The sequence below is a fragment of the Taudactylus pleione genome, unplaced genomic scaffold (assembly GCF_031769625.1).
Source record: "Taudactylus pleione unplaced genomic scaffold, aTauple2 ptg000450l, whole genome shotgun sequence".
Lineage (NCBI taxonomy): Eukaryota > Metazoa > Chordata > Amphibia > Anura > Myobatrachidae > Taudactylus > Taudactylus pleione.
In genome coordinates, this window is record NW_028284852.1 from 158,178 (window position 1) to 180,754 (window position 22,577).

The 22,577-nt window shown below is 46.6% G+C and overlaps 1 protein-coding gene across 1 annotated transcript in view; it reads right to left on the bottom strand.

The window, feature by feature from the left end:
- LOC148505570 (trafficking protein particle complex subunit 9) overlaps positions 1–22,577 on the bottom strand; it is a 361,954-nt gene that overhangs the window by 115,373 nt on the left and 224,004 nt on the right. The window lies entirely within an intron of this gene.

Consider the following 22,577-nt stretch of genomic DNA (forward strand, 5'->3'; position numbering starts at 1 on the left):
GGAGGGCAAAAAGCGCCCTGCCCTCACAGCCTGCGGGTGCCGTCTTCACCTGCGGGTTGCAGTGTCCCGCGGGTGTGGAAATGTGCGGTGACCTGGTCACCGCCGGAGAATAGATGCCAGGAGCAATCGCGCGGCATCTATTCTCCCTGTCTTCAGCGCTTGGGGGCTGCCCGGCATGTCAGTAAGTGCTGGGCACGCCACCAAGAGTGACAAAAAGGGGACGCGTCTTATAGACATGCCCCCTTTTCAATGGCTACGCCTCCTTTTCAGGCGCGCGCACGGAAGTGCCCTCTCTAGTTCTGGCGCCCTGCCTGCCGCCGGAGCCAGAGTGAACACTAGAATTGATTTTCGAATATTTGTCTGTACTATTTTGTCATTTGCTCAATAAAAAGAGTTTAAAAAAAGAAATAAATAGAACTCCCATCTTAGTAAATGTACCCCCTGGTGTCTATCTAGACACTGTCGACCTTTTTACTGTCTGTTAATCCTCACACAGTGTATCGTGGCCAGCATTATCTCTTCTGTTGTATTGTACCAGACGGGCCAGCCTTCACTCCCCCCTCGCATCGCTGAGCATAGGGCGCCCCTAACCCGGTTGTCCTTCCCCGCACACCTTTTGGTAGGTACTAACCACTGCATACCAGGACACCCCACAAGAACTGCCGTTTTGATACTTTGGCCCAGTCATCTCAGATCCTTACACCTGCCCATTTCTCCTGCTTTCAACACATTAACTTCAAATACTGACTTTTTACTTTCTGCCTAATATATCCCAGGCCATTGACAGGTGCTATTGTAACAATAACAAGTCTGTATCTACCAGTGTAGACAAAAGTATCCTATAGAAAAATCAAACTTTATTTAATCCAAAGTGCAACATAGTAGTGCAAAAAGGTTTCTTTATGTCACTGTGGCAGAGAGAGGCATAAATAGCTGATGACTATATTAAATTGCTCAAATGGGTACACTACTACTCCCATCCTGTCCCCTACTACACTACTTATTGCTAGGTGATAACTAACCAGACTACCCCCTGGCCTCACAATACAGTACCCACCCTAACTACTATCCCTGCCTCTGGAACATACCCATATACGCCCTACCCCCCGTCCTCCGGATCATACCGTGCTCCCTAGCCCCCTAGATATACAGCACCTGCCAGGCTGCTGACCCTATTTTTTTTCCTGTGGGGGCAATGTGTTTTTAGTTTTTTCCTGTAAGGACCAATGTTTTTTTCCTGTAGGGCCAATGCATTAGATTTTTTCCTATGGGGGCCTGTGTGGTTTTTTTTCCCCTGTCCGGGGTCAGTGTGTTTTATCCTTTTCTTGTAGGGGCCAATGTGTTTTATTTTTTTCCTGTGAGGGCCAATGTGATTTATGGCTTTCTGTAGGGACCAATGTGTTTTCTTTTATTTTCTGTGGTGGGCCAATGTGTGTTTTTTCCCTGTGGGGGCTAATGTGTTTTATTTTTTTCTTGTGCACATGTGTGTGAGTTACACTGCTTATGCGCCCCGATGGCGTACGTACAGAGCTGCAGTACGGATTCAGACGCATGCACCAAAAAGTGTATTAGAAGCGTGCTGGGCGTTCCTAGGCAATTACCGGGGCCCGGGGCTTGGCTAATCAGACACAGATGTAACATGCACAAAGCATGATTGCAGCGTCTGTAGACAGTGACAGCAGGCGCCTCAATGTTTGCATTTTGGTAAGCACAGATGTGCACCAGGGAAGGGCTGCAGCCAGGGCCGGATTAAGCCCTGTGAGGGCCCCTGGGCAACAAACATGTGGGGGCTCCATCAATAAAGGTTTTTTAAATAAATATATATATATATATATATATATATATATATATATATATACACACACACACACATACATACATATATACACACATATAGTACTTGTGCCCCTTCTCCAATGCCCCCAGTAGTTGTGTCTCTTCTTCAATGCCCCCAGTAGATGTGCCCCCTGCAATGCCCCCAGAAGTTGTGCCTCTTATTCAATGCTCCCTGTAGTTGTGCCCCTTATCCGATGCCCCCAGTAATTGTGCATCCTGCAATGCCCCCTGCAATACCCCCAGTAGTTGTGCCCCCTGCAATACCCCCAGTAGTTGTGCCTCCTGCAATACCCCCAGTAGTTGTGCCTCTTCTTCAATGCTCCCTGTAGTTGTGCCCCTTCTCCGATGCCCCCAGTAGTTGTGCCCCCTGTAGTTGTGCCTCTTCTTCAATGCCCCCTGTAGTCATGCACCATAAAGTAGTGCCCCCAGTACTAACTCCCCCTCCCCGCCCACACCCTGTGAAAAACTTACCTGTCTTCGTTCCACGCTGTCAGGGCTCCCGCCGTCGCTGCTGCTGCTGCCTGCTGGATTTAACTAGATCCAGTTATGGCGCGCAGGCTCCTCTCATCGCAGGTGACGTCATGACGTCACCTGCGCAATGCATCACTGGGAATGCTGGCCTCTGAAGCGATCAGAGGCCAGCATGCACAGTTAGTTGGTCCCAATCTACATGCAGGAGCTCCGCGATCTTCTAGTAGATCGCGACCAACCTTAGCCGGACCTGACCTGAGGCATGTGGCCAGGGGTCGGGGACAGAGGACCTCATTCAGACCCGGTCGCAAGCGCTCAGCGCTCGCAACCGGGTCGATGACCAGGCCCTGCCGTTTTGTGGGCGACCGCACTGACAGCAGTGATGTCAGTGGGGAGCTTCCTGCTCGATCACAGCAGGAAGCTCCCTGGGGCTTGCGGTTTTCGAGACCAAACCTTAGGGTCTCGTCGCAAGCCCCGATGGTCGCGATGGTCTTGACCATTGCGACCATCAACCTGGTTGGTCGCTAAAGCTGTGGGTGGTAACCAACAGCTTAGCTAGCGACCAGGAGGCCGCACTTGAATAGACAAGCACCCGCCCTCATTTAGAGCGAGTGCTCGCTTCTTGCGACCGCCTCTAAATGAGGGCCAGTGTGTGGGGGCCCCCGGGACAACCGCCCCTGTCGCCCTGCCTTTAATCCGGCCCTGGCTGCAGCAGAAGATGCAAGGATGCATCTAACTCAGAATCAGGCCCTATGAGGAGGGATCCCGCGCTCCCCTCGACAGACCGCACCCCCATTAGGGCTGCTTCCATAAATTTCCCGGGCTGGTTTTCCATCTCAAATCGCCCATGGCTACACATATCAACGTAAAGGTCTTTCACAGGTGTATAAAAAGGGGGTGGTGGGTTAACTCTAGACAAGAAACAAAATGGAAAAATGTTCCCCAGCAAAAGACCAGCAATAAGATTGGAACACTACATGAGAACAGAAATAGAAACATTTTTGTTGCATATATTTGCAAAGACATACAACACAGATCTCTGGATTTCTATTATCACGTAGTATTCAAATCTCATTGCTGGTCTTTTGCAGGGAATCGGTATGATTTACCGCCGGCCGCATAACTGGCGCTTCTAATCCCGACAGCGGCAGCCCGACAGAGGAGGAAATCCCGATTGTCCTTCAGGTAAGTATAACTAACCCTATTCTACCCCCTAACCCTAACCCTCCTTTAGGGTGCCTAACCCTAACCCCCCTCTAAGTGCCTAAACGTAACCGCCACTTCCCCGCAGCCTAACCCTAAGTCTCCCGGGGGGGGGGGCCTAACCCTAACCCACCCTTCCCCTAGCCTACCCTAAGTCCCCCCCAGGAGCCCATAACCCTCCTTTAGGGTGCCTAACCCTAACCCCCCTCTAAGTGCCTAAACGTAACCGCCACTTCCCCGCAGCCTAACCCTAAGTCTCCCCTGGGGGTGCCTAACCCTAACCCCCCCTTCCCCTAGCCTACCCTAAGTCCCCCCCAGGAGCCCATAACCCCCCCCGCACGCGGCTGTCCGCGCTGGCGCCCGGCTTATCTTCGATCGGTAAGCCTGGTGTCGGGCTCCCGCCGTAGGTCTAATGACAGGCGTCGGGATCTCGCCGGGATTAGACAGTCAGGGAGCTAACAGTCGGCATTGCGACCGCCGGCTTGCCCTTGTGCAGTACTTATACATATGTAATACTTTTATCATAGCACGCCCCAAATACATCTGATCTGTACATTACTGGGCTGATACCAGTGCAGTATAAATTACAGCTGGCTGAACCACTCCCAGGTCTTCCAAAGCATTTTATAACATATTATATTAGCGGAGCTGAGTCAGACAATAAATACATTGAACAGGACGACATAAAGATTTCACTCTGCGGATAGACATATAATCAGCACCTGGCTCCCACAAGGAAAACACCTTCATAGAATAAATGAAGCACAATGTACACACCACGCTGCATGATATGGTAACACAAAGTCATTAAAGATACAATCACCAGGTGCTGTTCCCTTTTAATGATGCATTTATTTAATTTTCTTGCAGTTCTGTTTTGTTTGATGATTAAACATATCACTGGTTCTACCACATAAAAGTCGCCCGTTCTCGGTTTGCTATAAAATTATTTTTACCGTGCAACACATTGTTACCCTTGTTGGGCCAAAGATAACAAATAAAAGTATATTAAGAATATGGCGTTGACACGAAGGGGTAAATTTACTAAGGTGAGAGTTTTTAGAAGTGGAGATGTTGCCCATAGCAACCAGAGTCTACTTAACATTTCATTAGCACCTTCTACAACATAATAGCTAGAATCTGTTATTGCAGGAATGAATAAAAAAAAGGTCAATAGCTACGTCATGTGCATCTGCAATGAAGCTAGTATTGCGTAAGGTATGACCGCTACAATGAAACATGAAAGAATTGCACTTAAAAAAATTAAAATAAAATACACATTAAGGGCCAAATGTAATAGCCTCCGTATTGCAGAAGGCGCCAAAGTATCAGCTAGTTAGCCATGAGATTTAAACCAGCAATTTATTGTTTTTCTAACAGCAAGACCAACTTGGCAACCGATGGCAAAGTAAGGGCTGGGCAATATTTTATTTTTAATTTATTAATAGTTTCTTATATAGCGCAGCATATTCCGTTTCGCTTTACAATTGTCAACATTAATAGAACAAAACTGGGTAATAACAGACAGATATATAGGTAGGAAGGCCCTGCTAGCAAGCTTACAATCTGTAGTACCCTCCCTCCCGCCCCAGGGAGGGCACAGGTGAAGCAAGCCACTGCAAGAACAGTAGTGACTGGGAAAAGTGGTTGGTGAGATACAGGAGTTTTTTTTACTTGCAGTATGGTGAGCCCCCAGTACGGTTGTATTATAAGTGTGTGCTATATATAGAATAAAAGAGTATTTGCCTAAGTAACCCAAGTCAGAGCACCAGGAAGGGCATGGCCAATACATAACATCTGACTCACGGACAGACCAGACGGCTGGCAAATGAAAAAAAAAAAAGAGTTGGATATTACGCTGCAATCCTCACATATGCTCTCCTGGTCTGTGTCGTCTTAGGTGGGCATGGGATGCCCGTCTTTATCACCCTTGTCACTCTGTGTGACCAGGAGAGTACCCCGACGTGTCATTCTCCATGGTTGGTGTCTGGATAAGCCAAGGCGTCACTTAGGCACCAGTGTTAGGTTACTATACCTGACCTGGGCGCACTGCTCGCTCCGTTGTATTCTGATGACTTTTGACCTCTGCTCGTTATTGCAGATTGTGTACTATGTGTCCGACTGACAGTAGTCACTTTCCTATACGGGGCTGTACAAGAAAAGATCCATTACTAGCTAGGCTATTGCTGCTAACCCATTATTATTATCCTTCAAATGACGCCACAAGGAGCCGGCAGGGCATTACAGAGCATGTAAACAGAAATAGTTTAAACAAAACTAGAACAAAGCGATTACAAAACATTGCAGAAAAAGGACAAGGTTAATAAACATCTCTGCAGTAGCGATCTTAATGGAATCGGTGTGAAACACAGACGGAGGAGATGCTGGCTATCAATACACTGACAGTGGCATCCCGAAGGTTGGAATCCCGACAGGGGAACGGTGAATACTGATCCCCTGTCCTATTTACCCCCTAACCCTCCTCTTTTGTACCCTCATACTAACCCTCCCTACCCCGCACCCTAAACTTCCCGGTAAGTGCCTAAACCTAACCCTCCCCCCTTAGTGCCTAACCCTAACCTCCCACCGGTGGTGCCTGAACCTAACCCCCCCTGTCTGGAGCCTAACCTTAACCTCCCCCCTCCCGCAGCCTGACCCTAAGTCCTCCCGGTGCGTCTAAACCTGTAATAGTGACGTCAGCATCCCGGCGCCCGGAATTCGGCAGTCGGCATCCCGATCGTTGGGATATTAACCGCATCCTCTCATAATACCCAAATCAGCAGCAGGGTGGCCATACCCAAGGTTTAGGGCAGGGGTGGCCAACTTGTCAAAGGCAAAAAGCTAAAAAATATCTTTAGTCAAGTTACAGAGCCGTTAGCAAGCGCGGGAAAAAATGGGGTGTGGCTTGGCTGTAACAAGGTCACGCCCCATTTTTGTACGCACACCTTTGGTATGACATTCGCAGGACATGACCTTGTGTCACACGCTGGTGGCGAGCCCGGCACATTGATAATACACAATTTACATAATATTCCCAGTACACTTTTTATTTTTCCACCTTTTTACTTTGCTGTCATTTTTTATTAGTGGGACTTTTGACAATCTTTGTTTTCAATCAGTTTTGAATCCCCCTTATGCAGTGCCCCCTATAGTTGTGCCCATGCCCCCTGTAGTTGTGCCCCATATGCAGTGCCCACTAAAGCAGTGCCCTCAGCGCAGTACTTATCTGACCACACTGGCTCCAGCTGCCTCTGACTGTATCCAGCAGGCGCCCAGGTCAGGTTCCTCACATTGCGGATTACGTCATGACGTCACCCCCACACTGCATCACTGGGAACGCTGGCTTCTGAGGCGATCAGAGGCCAGCCTTCACAGTTGCCACCGTGGGGTCAGCCGCAGCACAACTAACAGCCGCAGGCTGGCCACCCCAGGTTTAGTGCAATTGGATGGGGTGATGATGGTATCAGCAAGGGAAGGAAAAGCACATGAGGAGGGCATTGCTCTTGAGAGCTTACAGTCTAAAGGGGAACAGGAGACAGTCAGAGGTGACACAGATGAGGAAGACAGTGAGCAAGGCACATCTATTGGGAATTATCAGACATTACAGCTAGTTACAGTTACAAATCTGCTGGAATCTTTCTTTAAGAACAACTGTTTGCAGGAAGTATGATGTACAAATGGTCTGATTTGGAGATTTAAGACAATGCGTTTGATTTGTTACGAATCGCAGTTGCTAAAATATTCTAATACCTTACAAAAGCTTAGCCAAGCAAAGGGACGCCCACTGCTGCCTTCTCATATATACGTCTCACGATGTGCAACAGCGTAATCATCCACGCACATTGGGGGCAGCCTTGCAGCATGTAAGACCAGTCTGATCAGTGGGAAACACTGCAACTGTCCTGACACGCAGAGAGCTCTCATGCTGCAAAGGAGTTCTCAACTGCTAACTGGACGCCCATGAAACGGTGATTAACCAGACAGATATGCCTGCGCTTCTAAGCCCCTATCCCCCGTTACCACCCACAAACGCTAACTACCTGTCACTCACTTTGCGAGGGATTCCTATGCACGAGAGTAATCGCAACGCAGACAAAGATACAGTATCTAAGATGAAGCCGGGGGTATCAGTTTGTAGATGGAGCCCAGTGGCGTCACAAGGGGGATGCGGGCCACATTCGGATCCTGTCAAAGTAAGGGAGCTTGCACTACAAGTACAGTGGTCCACGGGGGCAGACCGCACCTCCCAGACCCCCGGAGAGACTTAAACCGGGGTTCGGGTGTGTGACCCCGCCCCACAACGAGACCACATCCCCTTATAACAAGGTCACGCCCCCTTTTTCAGGCACGCCGCACATACTGCTCCACTGCCTGCACCAGGTGCATCTAAAGGTAGGGACGCCACTGATAGAGCCTGTGTGCTCCTATAAGATCACCCCTGTTCTATATTAGCTGATTAGGTACACAAACTACGAGGATTGTTCAAAAAGAAATGCCTAAATGCTCACAACTCAAATTGTATTGTAGATACAGATTTGAAAATTTGCAGTAAAATACTTTGAAGTCTTAGTAACAGAATGACTCTACTCAAAAAATTCACCATCTGCCCTCAAACATTTTCTCCACCTCTCAACCCAAGCTGTGAATCCACTTTGGAAAAATTCCAGTGGTTGGTGTTTGACCCAGGAACGTATGGCGTTTTTAATAACTTCTATGTCTTCAAATGTTGACCACGGAGACAGTATTTGAGAGGGCCAAACAGATGAAAGTCAGTAGGGGCCAAATCAGGACTGTATGGTGGATGTGGCATTATTGCCCACCCCATTTTGGCAATGGCCGCAGATGTTGCCATCGAAGTGTGAGGTCTGGCATTGTCGTGGTGTAAGATGACATTTGACAGTCGAATTGTTGACCTTTTTTTGTGGATGGCTTCTTTCAACTTCTTAAGTGTAATAATGTATCGATCACTGTTGATTGATTGGTTTGGTTCCAAGTAATCGATGAGAATAACACCTCGGCAATCCCAGAAGAATGTGGCCATGAATTTGTTTACGGATCGTTGTGATTTAAACTTTTTTGGCCTAGGTGAACTTAGGTGTTTCCATTGCTTTGCTTGGGCCTTTGTTTCTGGGTCATAAAGGAATACCCAGGTCTCATCTCCTGTAATGACATTTTCCAAAAACGTCTCAAGGCTGGCTTCAAAGTTGGTCAAAAGGTCATTGCACACTTCCACCCTCTGGGCCTTATGATCCCTGGTTAATTGCTTTGGAACCCATTTAACACACACTTTACGATATCCCAAATCATTGATTAGTGTTTCTACAGTGCCATGGCTACATTCCAGTGCATCACTGACATCTCTGATGGTCACACGATGGTCTTTCTGAATCATGGCATCGACTTTGTGTCGGTTCCCTGCTGTCACTGCAGTTGGTCTGCCACCACGAGGTTTGTCGCACACGGACGATTCTCCCAATTGAAAACGCTTCATCCACCTTCTGACATTACTATAGTCAGTTGTACGCTCACCATACACTTTTTTCAGTCTTGTGTGGATTTATGTAGCACTGCAGCTTCTTTTTCCAGAAATTCAATGACGGCTCTTTGTTTCATCTTGGATTCCATGGTATTTCTTGGACTACCTAAACAAAACTACCGTATATACTCGAGTATAAGCTGAGGTTTTCAGCACATTTTTTGTGCTGAAAAAGTACCCCCTTGGCTTATACTCGAGTGAAGTGTGTAGCGCTGACCGGACGGAGTTCGGTTAGCGCTATACAGCACAAACACACAGCCGCCGGAGCCGGCAGCTGCGTGTTTGTGGTAATCAGCAGCCAATGAGAGTCTGACTGCTCCCACTACGGGAGCCATCTTCCGGCTCCGGCAGTGGGTAATGGGAGAGACGTCATGAGTAATGACGTCTCTCCCATGCAAAGCGGCCGGAGGAGCTGTTAGCGGCGGGACCAGGAGCGGGAGTTTCAGGTAAGTGATTTTTATTTTATTCTTATTACGTCTCTCTCTACTGAAGGGGGGGGGGGGATTACTACAGGGGGCACTAAAAGGGGGGATTACCACTGGGGGAACTACCAGGGGGGAATTACTACTGGGGGCACTACCAGCTGCTGCATTTCCCACCCTAGGCTTATACTCGAGTCAATAAGTTTTCCCAGTTTTTTGTGGTAAAAGTAGGTACCTCGGCTTATATTTGGGTCGACTTATACTCGAGTATATACAGTACATATATAGCTAGCAGACATATTAAACTACAAACTGACAAAGTTTCAAATAAATGTTGCATATTATTTCAGAGTTATGAGCATTTAGGCATTACAGGAGTGTTCTCCAGGGGTTAAGTGTATATAACTAAGAATGTAGGTACACCAAGGTTCTAATGCTCCGAAGGGAGAATCGCCTACTCATGGCCAGGTGTACAGTATATTTCATATTCCTGGAAGTGTTGTCAAGTTTCCCTCCCAAAGAGTTTCCCATTCACACGAATGAAAATGTGCCGGGGAAGTAAATTGTTTCAGTGACCTTGGCTAACCTCACCCAAACCTATATTGTTAGGTAAAGGGTCATCCTTTAATAGCTTGTGGGGTAGAAGAACATATACAGTATGTAAAGTTATCCCACTGTGCAAGTTGTGCGCATACTGTACCAAAAGGGGTCAGACACCTCTTTGTCTGTTCCTTGCTGTTACTTACTAGACCTGGCCATGCTTCGCGTCGGCACTTAGACGCCCATCTTTATTCCCAGTGTCGGGATTCTGGTGGTCGGCATTTCGACCGCCGGCATCCTGACTACATCCCGATTCAATGTTGCCATATTTTACCCTAATGAAGTCTCAGATTTCCCTTTGCCATTACACCATGCGGATTATGAGAAGGGACAGGGAAAGAAGCAGAGAGATAGCGGGAAATTATCATAGAAACAAGAATATTTGTATGAAGTTTGTTGATGGGTTTACCCAGCGCCACTCTGTCATCCACCAAGATTTACCGGGGTTTTACTTGCTTGCCAGCAACAAGTCATCACGCACTACTAATTGTCATGGGGCTGGTTGCTACCAGGTGAGAGCTATTAGATACAGTGCATCCGGAAAGTATTCACAGCACTTCACTTTTTCCACATTTTGTTATGTTACAGCCTTATTCCAAAATGGAATAAATTCATTTTTGTCCTCAAAATTCTACACACAATACCCCATAATGACAACATGTAAAAAGTTTTTTTTTACATTTTTGCAAATTTAATAAAAAAAAAAAACTAAGAAATCACACTTACATAAGTATTCACAACCTTTGCCCAATACTTGGCACACATATATTAGGGCAGTTTCGCCCATTCCTCTTTGCAGCACCTCTCAAGCTCCATCAGGTTGGATGGGAAGAGTCGGTGCACAGCCATTTTCAGATCTCTCCAGAGATGTTCAATCGGATTCAAGTCTGGGCTCTGGCTGGGCCACTCAAGGACATTCACAGAGTTGTCCTGAAGCCACTCCTTTGATATCTTGGCTGTGTGCTTAGTATCATTGTCCTGCTGAAAGATGAACCGTCGCCAAAGTCTGAGGTCAAGAGCGCTCTGGAGCAGGCTTTCATCCAGGATGTCTCTGTACATTGCTGCATTCATCTTTCCCTCTAACCTGACTAGTCTCCCAGTTCCTGCTGATGAAAAACATTCCCATAGCATGATGCTGCCACCACCATGCTTCACTGTAGGGATGGTATTGGCCTGGTGATGAGTGGTGACTGGTTTCCTCCAAACATAACGCCTGGCATTGACCCAAAGAGTTCAAACTTTGTCTCATCAGACCAGAGAATTTTGTTTCTCATGGTCTGAGAGTCCTTCAGGTGCATTTTGGCAAACTCCAGACGGACTGCCATGTGCTTTTTACTAAGGAGTGGCTTCTGTCTAGCCACTCTACCATACAGGCCTGATTGGTGGATTGCTACAGAGATGGTTGTCCTTCTGGAAGGTTATCCTCTATCCACAGAGGAATGCTGTAGCTCTAACAGAGTGAACATCGGGTTCTTGGTCACCTCCCTGACCCACGATCACTCAGTTTAGACGGCCTGCCAACTCTAGGAAGAGTCCTGATGGTTCCGAACTTCTTCCATTTACAGATGATGGAGGCCACTGTGCTCATTAGAACCTTCAAAGCAGCAGATATTTTTCTGCACCCTTCCCCAGATTTGTGCCTTGAGACAATCCTGTCTCTGAGTTCTGCAGACAATTCCTTGGATTTCATGCTTGGTTTGTGCTCTGACATGCACTGTCAAGTGTGGGACCTTATATAGACAGGTGTATGCCTTTCAAAATCTTGTTCAAACAACTGAATTTACTACAGGTAGACTCCAATTAAGCTGTAGGAACATCTCAAGGATGATCAGTGGAAACAGGATGCACCTGAGCTCAATTTTGAGCTTCATGGCAAAGGCTGTGAATACTTATGTACATGTGATTTCTTAGTTATTGGGGGGTTTTTTAATTAAAATTTGTAAAAAATCTCAAAAAAACTTTGTACACGTTGTCATTATGGGGAATTGTGTGTAGAATTTTGAGGACAAAAATTTATTTATTCCATTTTGAAATAAGGCTGTAACATAACAAAATGTGGAAAAAGTGAAGCGCTGTGAATACTTTCCAGATGCACTGTACATTGCTGGACAAGGAGCTTAGTCCTAAATACATGATGCTTAAGCTGAAGAGTTGGAGAACACAGAATAATAAGTGCCGAAGCGGAGGTCGCTAAACATGTCTGAAGCGCCAACAGAGAAACACAATTCATAACTTTGCAGGTGCCAGCATTATACAGGCAGCATACAGGTGAGGTCTCTTTGTCCCGATAACTTGACGTCTAAACTAAGAGTGTGCAGGAAACAGTGCTGATAGTGTAATGCTACCTGTCATCTGTAGCTTGTGACGACACACGGCCACTTGTCGCCTATCCTTCCTGCACTATATGGCGCGACTTACACTTTCCTCCACAGGTAACGAGCATTGGACTTCTGTACTTCTCTCAGAATTTTGTGTCTTTGACCCATTGGCGCTAAGGATTAGTGTTTTTGCCACAATGGAATTAGCAAAGTCTCAGATTAAGCACGACGATACGTGGCATGACGAATGGCGCAGCGCACGCATATCGATCCTCAGTCTTTTGCCTTTCTATCCAGGTTAGCATTCAAGTCACACAAAGCTTCCGCATGCAATGCCAGCGCCCAGGGAACTCGTGCATTGTACTTTTGTGGCATTAACGATGCAAATAAGCAAATTCTGAAATAAAATAGAAAACCTGCGTGGCGGATTTTGCAAAGACCGAGTAGCGCCAAATGGGATTATTTAGCGAGATTTCAAGGTAGGTATATGTGATATTGCGGCGGATCCTCACAGCCCACCTCCCTTAGAAGCAGTCTCTGGAGGCAGCCATCTAAGCCTGGCAGGATGCTGCCTAAATTATTGTGCGTCAGATAAGTTGCTTGACAGTTGGTCAAAGTCACCCAATAGTGGTTCTAAGAACTCAAACCCACCCAATGCACCAGGTACTAATCACCTCTCCCGGTGACTGACTGGATGATGTATTCCTGGTGGCCCTATACCACTCCACTGGGCAGAGGAACTAGTACTCATCTTGGAAGACACAAAACACGTATGTGCACTGCTGAACGCATATTGCCGATGGTCATGAATCTGCGCAGGAGCTGGACCTGTACTGCACATATGCAGTACAGGTCATGAGTGATCGCACGCAGAGTGACAGAAGACTGTCAGTGGTTCACTGTCTGCTGCCGTTTATGGGTCCTTGGACGCAGCTGGGATCAGTCGTGCATGCAGGAGGCATGACGCCCCCTGTTGCATTAACATAATTGCAAGGACGGAATTGCAAAGCTGCTTGCCTGCAGCTTTGCAATTCCGTCCTGTGCTGAATCAGGCCCTGAGAATGCCATCCTCTCTCCTCAGGTCTGTTCCCGGGGTAAGAACTTTAAAATTACGGTATATAGTAGATTGGAGAATAGGAAGAGCGGATAGAACAAACAATGACACTTAGGAGAACTGACTTTATCTCGTATTAATACAACATCAGGAGACAGCTGTTTACGTATTTGCTCCAAAGAGAGAAGCATCACAGGGGAGTCATTAAGGGGGGCGACTAATTAATCTTTTATTAGGGTGACTTTGATGCAGAGGATAGAGAGGCGTCCGGTCAGTGCCATGTCCCAGGGCGACATCTCGCTTATGAAATATTTATACTACTCAAAGAATAATTGAAACATTTTTAAATTCATGGCATTTTACAATATATCTCTCTGGGAAACCCTTTATATCACTGCCCTTTCTCTGAGGGTTTTTAATGCAAGAGACTAATGAAGGGTCGGACAATAGGTTACAGCTGCAACAGAAAATCAAAATCAACAGAGGAATTAAACAGCAAAAAGAAACAATGGTCACACCGGAGTATGTGTGTTATTTAGCCCTACTGCTGCTAGAGGAATACTACCGTTTATTACTCTCTCTCTAAGAGAACTACAAATCTCAGCAGGTCTAACCAGTCCGAAGCCGGCTTTATTTGTTCTCTCTCAATTCCAGGGCATGTTCTCCTTACTGAGAAAAAAGTTTGGGGTAGAATTATAAAAAATAAGCAATTTGAATTGTTCAGAACCAGACAAGTGAGGTCCATGCACTATGGGCCAGGTGACGATAGTTTTGTTCTCCAGGCCAGTGATGCTTGTAGAACACAATCTGAGTGGGAAAGGCACCTTAGTGTGACGATGCTGTAAAAGTATAGGTATATGCCTCTTTCACACATTTGAAAGGTACATGGTTAAGAAGATGGCCACATACTATTAAGCCTACTAAGAATCACTACGCGCTACGATTCTACTAAGTACTTTGCATCTGAGAGTCCAGTTACAGGATTGCTCATATGTGTAACAGTGGAAATGGCTTCAGTATCATCAGTCCCTAGGGCCGGATTCAGAAATGTACCCAATACTGCACGTGCCTCACTCTAAGCCGCAATGCGCATGCCTCACTCTAAGCTGCAATGCGCATGCCTCGCTCTAAGCCCTACTGCGCGTGCCTCGCTCTAAGCCCTACTGCGCATGCCTCGCTCTAAGCCCTACTGCGCATGCCTCGCTCTAAGCCCTACTGCGCATGCCTCGCTCTAAGCCCTACTGCGAATGCTTCGCTCTAAGCCCTACTGCGAATGCTTCGCTCTAAGCCCTACTGTGAATGCTTCGCTCTAAGCCCTACTGCGAATGCCTCGCTCTAAGCCCTACTGCGAATGCTTCGCTCTAAGCCCTACTGCAAATGCTTCGCTCTAAGCCCTACTGCGCATGCCTCACTCTAAGCCCTACTGCGCATGCCTCGCTCTAAGCCCTACTGCGCATGCCTCACTCTAAGCCCTACTGCGCATGCCTCACTCTAAGCCCTACTGCGCATGCCTCACTCTAAGCCCTACTGCGCGTGCATCAAGGTACATTACCGTAGTCATTCACAGCGACTATATACTCGCAGTGGGATTGACTGTCAGAGAGCGTTTGGGGGCGGTAACAGTGAGTGGTTGCGCAAAACACAGGAACGTCAAAACCGTTTTAGGGGCCTGTCACAGCCTGCGTACGCAATAATGATGGCTCCAGTGTATCAGTGCCCACGCCCATTCTACGCGGCCACATGATTACTTAGGAGGCTGTTTATGTTGCCACAATTCTAAGTGCGATTATCAGTTTGTGCAAAGATCTCTGCTAATCCACTGCCCACAGACCTCAATCCACTAGCACATTCATCATACCTACCCCATACTAGGTGCAAGAGGTCCGCTCGGAATATGTGTGACTCACAATGGGTCGCAGCTCTATTCCATGCCCACGTGCCGCCCAGTTGATAACAATAATCTGTTTCACTAAGGAATGAAACGTCCGAGATGAGTCCAACTTGGAAGCTCCTAGAAGTACTCATAGATGTGTAGGATCGCTATAGCACATACTCCGTTAGCTAACACTGAAAAGATGCGGCTAGATTCAAAGTTACATGAATTAGGCCCAAAGATGGCAAAGTCTGATCATCTCATGAACTTATGAGCAATGGAAAAGGTTTATTCTCAATGTATTTCCAGCTTAACACCATATCTCTATGATATATCTTCTTTTATCAAAGTACTGCGTTTGGAAATAAGAACATTATTGTGTGTTTATTATAATTGTGCCTTGTATATTTTCAGTTGTGGAAAACCCTAGTTATTTGGATGAAACAAATGTTGGGTGTATTTCAGATGCATAATCAGATGGTTACAATGCGAAGCAGACAATGGAAGCTGCAATTCTTCATCAGCGCCTCTGCAGATAGCTCGGACATCGATTGTAAAGCGCAACGGAATATGCTGCGCTATATAAGAAACGGTTAATAAGTAATTAAATAAATACCAGCTTCTGCCTGTCGCCCTGCAGCTCCGGACTATGGGCCTGATTCAGGAAGGAACGCACAGGAGAGAACGCCCGCTCTCGGCCGAAGTTTTAGCTCTGCGCATGCATCGCAGTGTGCGAACCAGCTATTGCGATGAGTACGGAGTACTGCGACGCAGGCCCAGAGCGCAGTGATTGACATGAAGTGCCGTTTGTGGGAGGTGACGGGGAGTGGGGTGGTCGGGCACACGCAGGCGTGCCAGTGCGTTGCAACACCATTGCAGGGGCGTGCATGAATTATCCACTGCAATACCATACGCAGCCTGAGGACTCATAGCGTGTGCGCTGAAGTGAGCAAATCCTGAGTGAGGTCTGACCTGCCTTACCTGTGCGTATGGGTCCGATGTTACCGATTAATTCGCTATGTTGCCCAAGTATACGGATGTGTGTAAGGGGAAGTGGGCGTCCTTGCGTTAGGCTGTGAACGCATTGCAAACATTTGCATTTCACCGCTAATATCAGCAAATGTGGTGCGCGTGCGAGCAGAATAGCGATCCATGCTGAATGAGGCCCTCTGTTCTCTTATCCTTCATGAACAAACACGGCGCCAGTGTGGTGAGGCTGACGGAGAGGAAACGGCTTCTATCAACGTGAAATTAATTATTTGTGTACAAGGTTGTAAAGATAAAAAATGGAACATAAAAAATAATCATCTGCTATCACCACATAAAACTAAAATCAGTTCCAATTAAAATATCAGGATAAACACTTCTGTGATGAATGTATTACTGAATCGACGTCAGCTTCAATTTGTCTGAAGTCAATTTAACCTGTTCACTGCCACAAGTTCGTGACGATTTTGCGCCCTAATTTCCCTGCAATAATCTGACCGTAAAACACCTTTTTTTCTCTATTTGTTTTTTTAGTGTCGCCAATTTTATATTGGTCTCTTAGGCGAGCTAACATGGATTACTCATTTGGTTCTGTCTTCCACTAAATCTACTTTCAAACTATTGCTAAATTCGTTATATTTATTTTATTTATTACCAGTTATTTATATAGCGCACACATTTTCTGCAGCGCTTTACAGAGAATATCTGGCCATTCACATCAGTCCCTGCCCTAGTGGAGCTTACAATCTATATTCCCTATCACATACACATTAGGGTTAATTTGTGTTGGGAGCCAATTATCCTACCAGTATATTTTTGGAGTGTGGGAGGAAACCGGAGTACCCGGAGCAAGCCCACGCAAGCACAGGGAGAATATACAAACTCCACGCAGGTAGGGCCATGTTGGGAATCGAACCCATGACCTCAGTGCTGTGAGGCAGTAACGCTAACCATTACACCGTCTGTGCTGCCCAATATTAAATTGGGTTTTGTGACCAGCGCTAACCTTATTAGTTATGTGTGTCTAAAATGGTGTATTACCAAAATACATGCGAACTTGTATATATAAAATAAGATATTTAATCTGATATATTAAGTGAGGAGTCACAATGCTCCTTAAATGGAAAGTATAATGTCCAGGACAAAGTACTCATGTCACTTATATTGGCTGGTATTAGGTGACGTAAGAATGCTCCTTTAGGCTTAGGGTGCCTCTTTCCGTATAGGAGACTGATTACTACATTTGGTAAGGACAGGAGCGCAGGACGCTGCCCCTGTCCTTTAATATATTTCAGCATTTACTCACTGATCTGAGACAGACACTAGTCTCTGGTGCAGAGTAAGTGAGGGGACGTATGATACAGTTTCTCGTATGGTAGGTCACCTTTTAATAAGGGCAGACCAAAACCCTACACATCACCAATAACAGGACAACTCTCCTGTTTGGAGCATCTCATTAACGACCAACTGATACTTACACATACACCAATCAGGTTGTCACACAGTGTTAAAAGGGAAATGTAGGCACTAAGGCCCTCATTCAGAGCCGCTCGCAAAAAGCGAGCGCTCGCTCTGAATGACGGCGGCCGCATTTGTTTTGAAAGCCGGCCTCCTGGCTGCTCGCTAAGCTGTGGGTTACCACCCACAGCTTTAGCGAGTGACCAGGTGATGGTCGAGACCATCGCGACCATCGGGGCTTGCGACGAGACCTTTGCGGTAGGGTCTCATCTACCGCAAGCCCCAGGTAGCTTCCTACTCTAACAGAGCAGGAAGCTCCCTACTGACATCACTGGTGATGTCAGTAGGGCCGCCTGCAAACGGCAGACGTTCCTTCAGGAACGCCTATGTTTGTCCGGCCACCGCCCCCCCCAGCCCGCCTACAAAACGGGTGAGCTGTCGATCAACATCGACAGCCGTCCCGTTTGTAGCGAGCCCCGGAGCGAGTGAATTTGTCACTCGCTCCGGGGCTTGCGCATGCGCACTGCGAGCGCAGGCCCTCACCATCGATCCGCTTGCAAGCGCATAGCGCTTGCGAGTGGGTCTGAATGAGGGCCTAAGTGCTATCCTGAAAGAGACACCCTAAAGGAGTCTTCCTATGTTACCTGCAACCTAGGCGCAACGATTAAAACTGACATATTTGGGCGGATCGGTTACACCTATGTGCAACATGATATCCGGTCATAGGGAGACATAGGCATATTTCCCCATACGGATAGAGGCAGCCTAACCCTAAAGGAGCCTTCTTACGTCACCTAATACCAGCCAATTAAAGTGACAGGAGCACTTTGTCCTGGACATTATACTTTCCATTTAATGAGCATTGTGACTCCTCACTTAACATATCAGATTAAATACCTTATTTTATATATATATACAACTTCTCATGCACTTTTGTAATACACCATTTTAGACACACATCTATAAGGTTAGCGCTGGTCACAAAACCCAATTTAATATAATACTTACCCTCCGAGTCTGGACAACTCGTGTGCCCAGCAGCTTCCGGATAAAATAGTGGGGAGCACTGTAGCGCTTGTGTACGCATACCCTAGAGAACTATTGCTAAATTCGATTAGACGCCAATTTTCTGTAAATTGTGCAACGCGGCTGGAAATGTTTTGGCTGTGAATCTTTGATATTCAATTATAAATTCGATTTAAGTTAGCTCGGCCATCAGTGGGGGTTAGTGAGACTTTTACTTCACAGCCCCAATGCAGGTGAAAAGTAGGGGTAAAAAAAAAAAAACAACTTTAATTTACGGTAACACATTTCTGACACAGTGCTGGCCCTCGGGTGCAGCCCTCCCAATGAGTAATAATGCAGTTGTGTTTAAATATCACAGAGGTTATCAAACTCGGTCCTCAGGACCCCACACAGTTCACATTTTCCAGGTAACCCAGCAGGTGCACAGGCGTATTCATTACCCACCGACGTATTTTAATGGTCCACAGGTGGAGCTAATTATTTCACCTGCAATTCTGTGAGGAGACCTGGAAAACATGCGCTGTTTGGGGTCCTGAGGACCGAGTTTGAGAACCAGTGAAATAGCATAATTTGGCCAATAGTTATTTGGGACTTCATTTTTTTTTATTGGACATGTGCAGTAGATACGTATCCTCAGCTGAATGAATGAGACTCATTGCAACAACCGAGGGGCTATGCAAGCATTAAGGATGTGGTCACGCGAAAAGCTCTCCCATACTGACCATGGGACACGTTACGACCCAGACTGGACGCGGAGCACATGCGGGTGCTCGACTTTTGGTGTAAAATGTGAAAGGATGGTCATAGGCGGCTTATATCCAATCAGCTGAATGTGTCTGAGTCCCTCCCATTTATGCAAAAAACCTAATATCTTTGATATAAGACGTAGTGGGTCAAGGAACCACAATGACGTCATCAAGGTATTGCTCTCCACTGTAAAATGCTGCTGCTAGAGGACTCGTAGAGATGGAGACTAGGCCATGAGGAGGTGATTTCAATAGAGTCATCAAGCTCCTTGACGGCCCGATTCAACAAGAAGGCAGCAAGCAACCATGGGGCTAAAGCTGGCCACACAGCTAAAGATTATCTGTCCAACCAGCCAACTAGTTGATTGGTTGGAATGAAAATCTGGTAAGGTATGGGAGTAAATGATACTCAGCAATTTGCTCCTAAATGCCAGAAAACAGATGACAATGGACGTCAGAAAAGTTTGTTAAATGTTTGATCTAAACAATTTGTTCAAACAACAGGTTGTGTCCATTTTCCGGTGTTTGGGAGCAAATTGCTGATTGTCATTTGCTTTCATACCTTACCAGATTTTCATTCCAACCAATCAACTAGTTGGCTGGTTGGCTGTAAGTTGGTCTAGTGTTTGGCCAGCTTAACCCACTCTCTTAGGAGTCTCCAGACATTCAGGAAGAGCAGGTCCATAAATATTGGGAAATTGACAGAATTTTCATATTTTGGCCTCTACTCACCACCACAATGGCTTTGCAATGAAACAAACAAGATGTGATTTAACTGCAGACTATCAGATTTAATTTGAGGGTAATTACCTCCAAATCAGGTGAACGGTGCAGGAATTACAACCGTTTCTATATGTGCCTCCCACTTTTTAATTTCAGGTGCTGCAAGGGGGTCAAAATTTAGTGGTAATGACTGGAAATAAATGTCATTGATGTTAATAATAGCATAGGAACAACAACAGGCCAAGTTAAAATGATTTTAGCAGTTTTCATACATTAAAAAAAATCCAAAACCAAACCAAAAAGACTTGAGGGTGGTATCGGCAAAACCAAAACACGGGGGTCCACGAACAACTCCTAACTCTATCCAAGTAGGTTTAAACCCATAATAATATACCTACAACCAAGCTGAGCCTCATTACCCTAATTGATGACAAGAGGAGAGCGCCTGGCATCGTCGCTAGATTCTTATCGATTTTCACATCGAGTCTGGCAGGACAGAGACCATAAAGCAAGTCGCAAACACAGAATAAAGCTTACAGTAAGACTTTAGCGTTGTTTTCTCAATGCAACAAAGTGAATTATGAGCTAATCCCGAGATGTATAAGTACAAAAGTGCCTATAAAATATTTAGGTGGTGAAGGATGTCTGCGGAAGACAGAGCGGGTTCCCTGTAGCACTCCTAAGCGCTATATGAAGGAAGACAAGTCTGATAACATTGTACAGGCAACGTGGAGAGAATGGCAGCCTCTAGGTGATTTGCCTGGGCTGTGTCTCATGAAATATTTACCTGCTGCTGTTTCAGAGAACAGAGGGGAGAGCAATTTAATAAAATAACCAAATCTATTTTCATGACTATTAGGCTGCATCAAACACTACTGTGCTGCGTGCGTCGTGTCTTGGCCGAGGGCTGCGAAATCTGTCAGCGAGAACAGAACAGAATCTCAGGATAGCCTTAACCCTTACCATGGCCCATCTGACGGACAACAGCAGTGGCTGCAGCTTAGACAATTGGGTTCAGGGGAGCAAGAGCATTGGCTGACTTGGAAAGCGACCACAAGTATCTCTTTCATTACTACAATCAGCGTTTATTAATGAGGTACAAGATCTGTAAAACCGGCTTCAAATAAACTAATAGCAGCAATTACAAAATTGTGTCCAAAAGTTTAAACAGCCAAATCGGGGATTCGTGCAAAGTTCGACTTGCAGGCAGGGCCGGATCTAGGGTGCTCGGTGCCCCCCTGCAAATTACAAATTTGAGCCCTCCTACAAATGGGAGCGGCAGTGGGCGACAGGCAGTGGGTGACGCTGGACAAAGGCTGTGAGCGACAGGCAGTAGGTGACCCTGGGGAGAGGCAGCGGGTGACCCTGGGGACAGGCAGCGGGTGACCCTGGGGACAGGCAGCGGGTGACCCTGGGGAGAGGCAGCGGGTGACCCTGGGGAGAGGCAGCGGGTGACCCTGGGGAGAGGCAGTGGGCGACACATTGAAGGAAAAATACATCTGATTGGTGGAAAAGTCGCAGGAAGTGGCGTCCGTGTGTGCGTCTTATGCAAATACTGTTACAAGCCCTTCCCCGGTGTACATCCGTGCCTATGAATGTGCAAGGTCTGATACGCCCACTTTCAGCCACTGCAATCATGCGCGATACGTCATTAGACGCCACCATTGATCGTTACTAAGGAGCTTTCCACAGCCCCATGCTAGGTGCAGACTGTCCCTCAGAGTATGGCCTCCAATGTGAGCAAATTATGATTCGGAGTTAGCAACCATTTCAGCGAGACTACCATGACGCGCCTACAAGGCGACCATCTCCGTGCATCCGCATAGCCGCCTCCCTGTCGCAACTGCGACGCTTGCGCAGAAGAAGAAAAAAAATGCTCAACTGCGCCAATCGTCTCCGGTGTGTCCGACACAGAATAAGGTCCCTAATGCGCTCAATAGCTATATGTTAAAATTAGATCTGTGAGAAGATTCCATACATAAATAATAAATAAAAAGGATGGTACCTCAGACCGGCCCAATCGTATATACGGGGGCCATATGGAAAGTGTCAGAACTGCAGGACTGGGCCTGGGCAAGTGAATCATTAGCTTCTATAGCAGAGGTGGGCCATAAACGGTCCTCCAGCTGCTGTTGAACTACACATCCCAGAATGCCTTGCAACAGTTTTAGCATGGCCAAATAGCAAAACTGTGGCAGGGCATGCTGGGATGTGTAGTTCTAGAACAGGGGGCGCACATATTGCTCACCCCTGCTCTATAGCCATACCAAGAACTCAGAACTGTAACCTGCATTCTCAACAAAAGCGATCACTGGCTAAGCTCA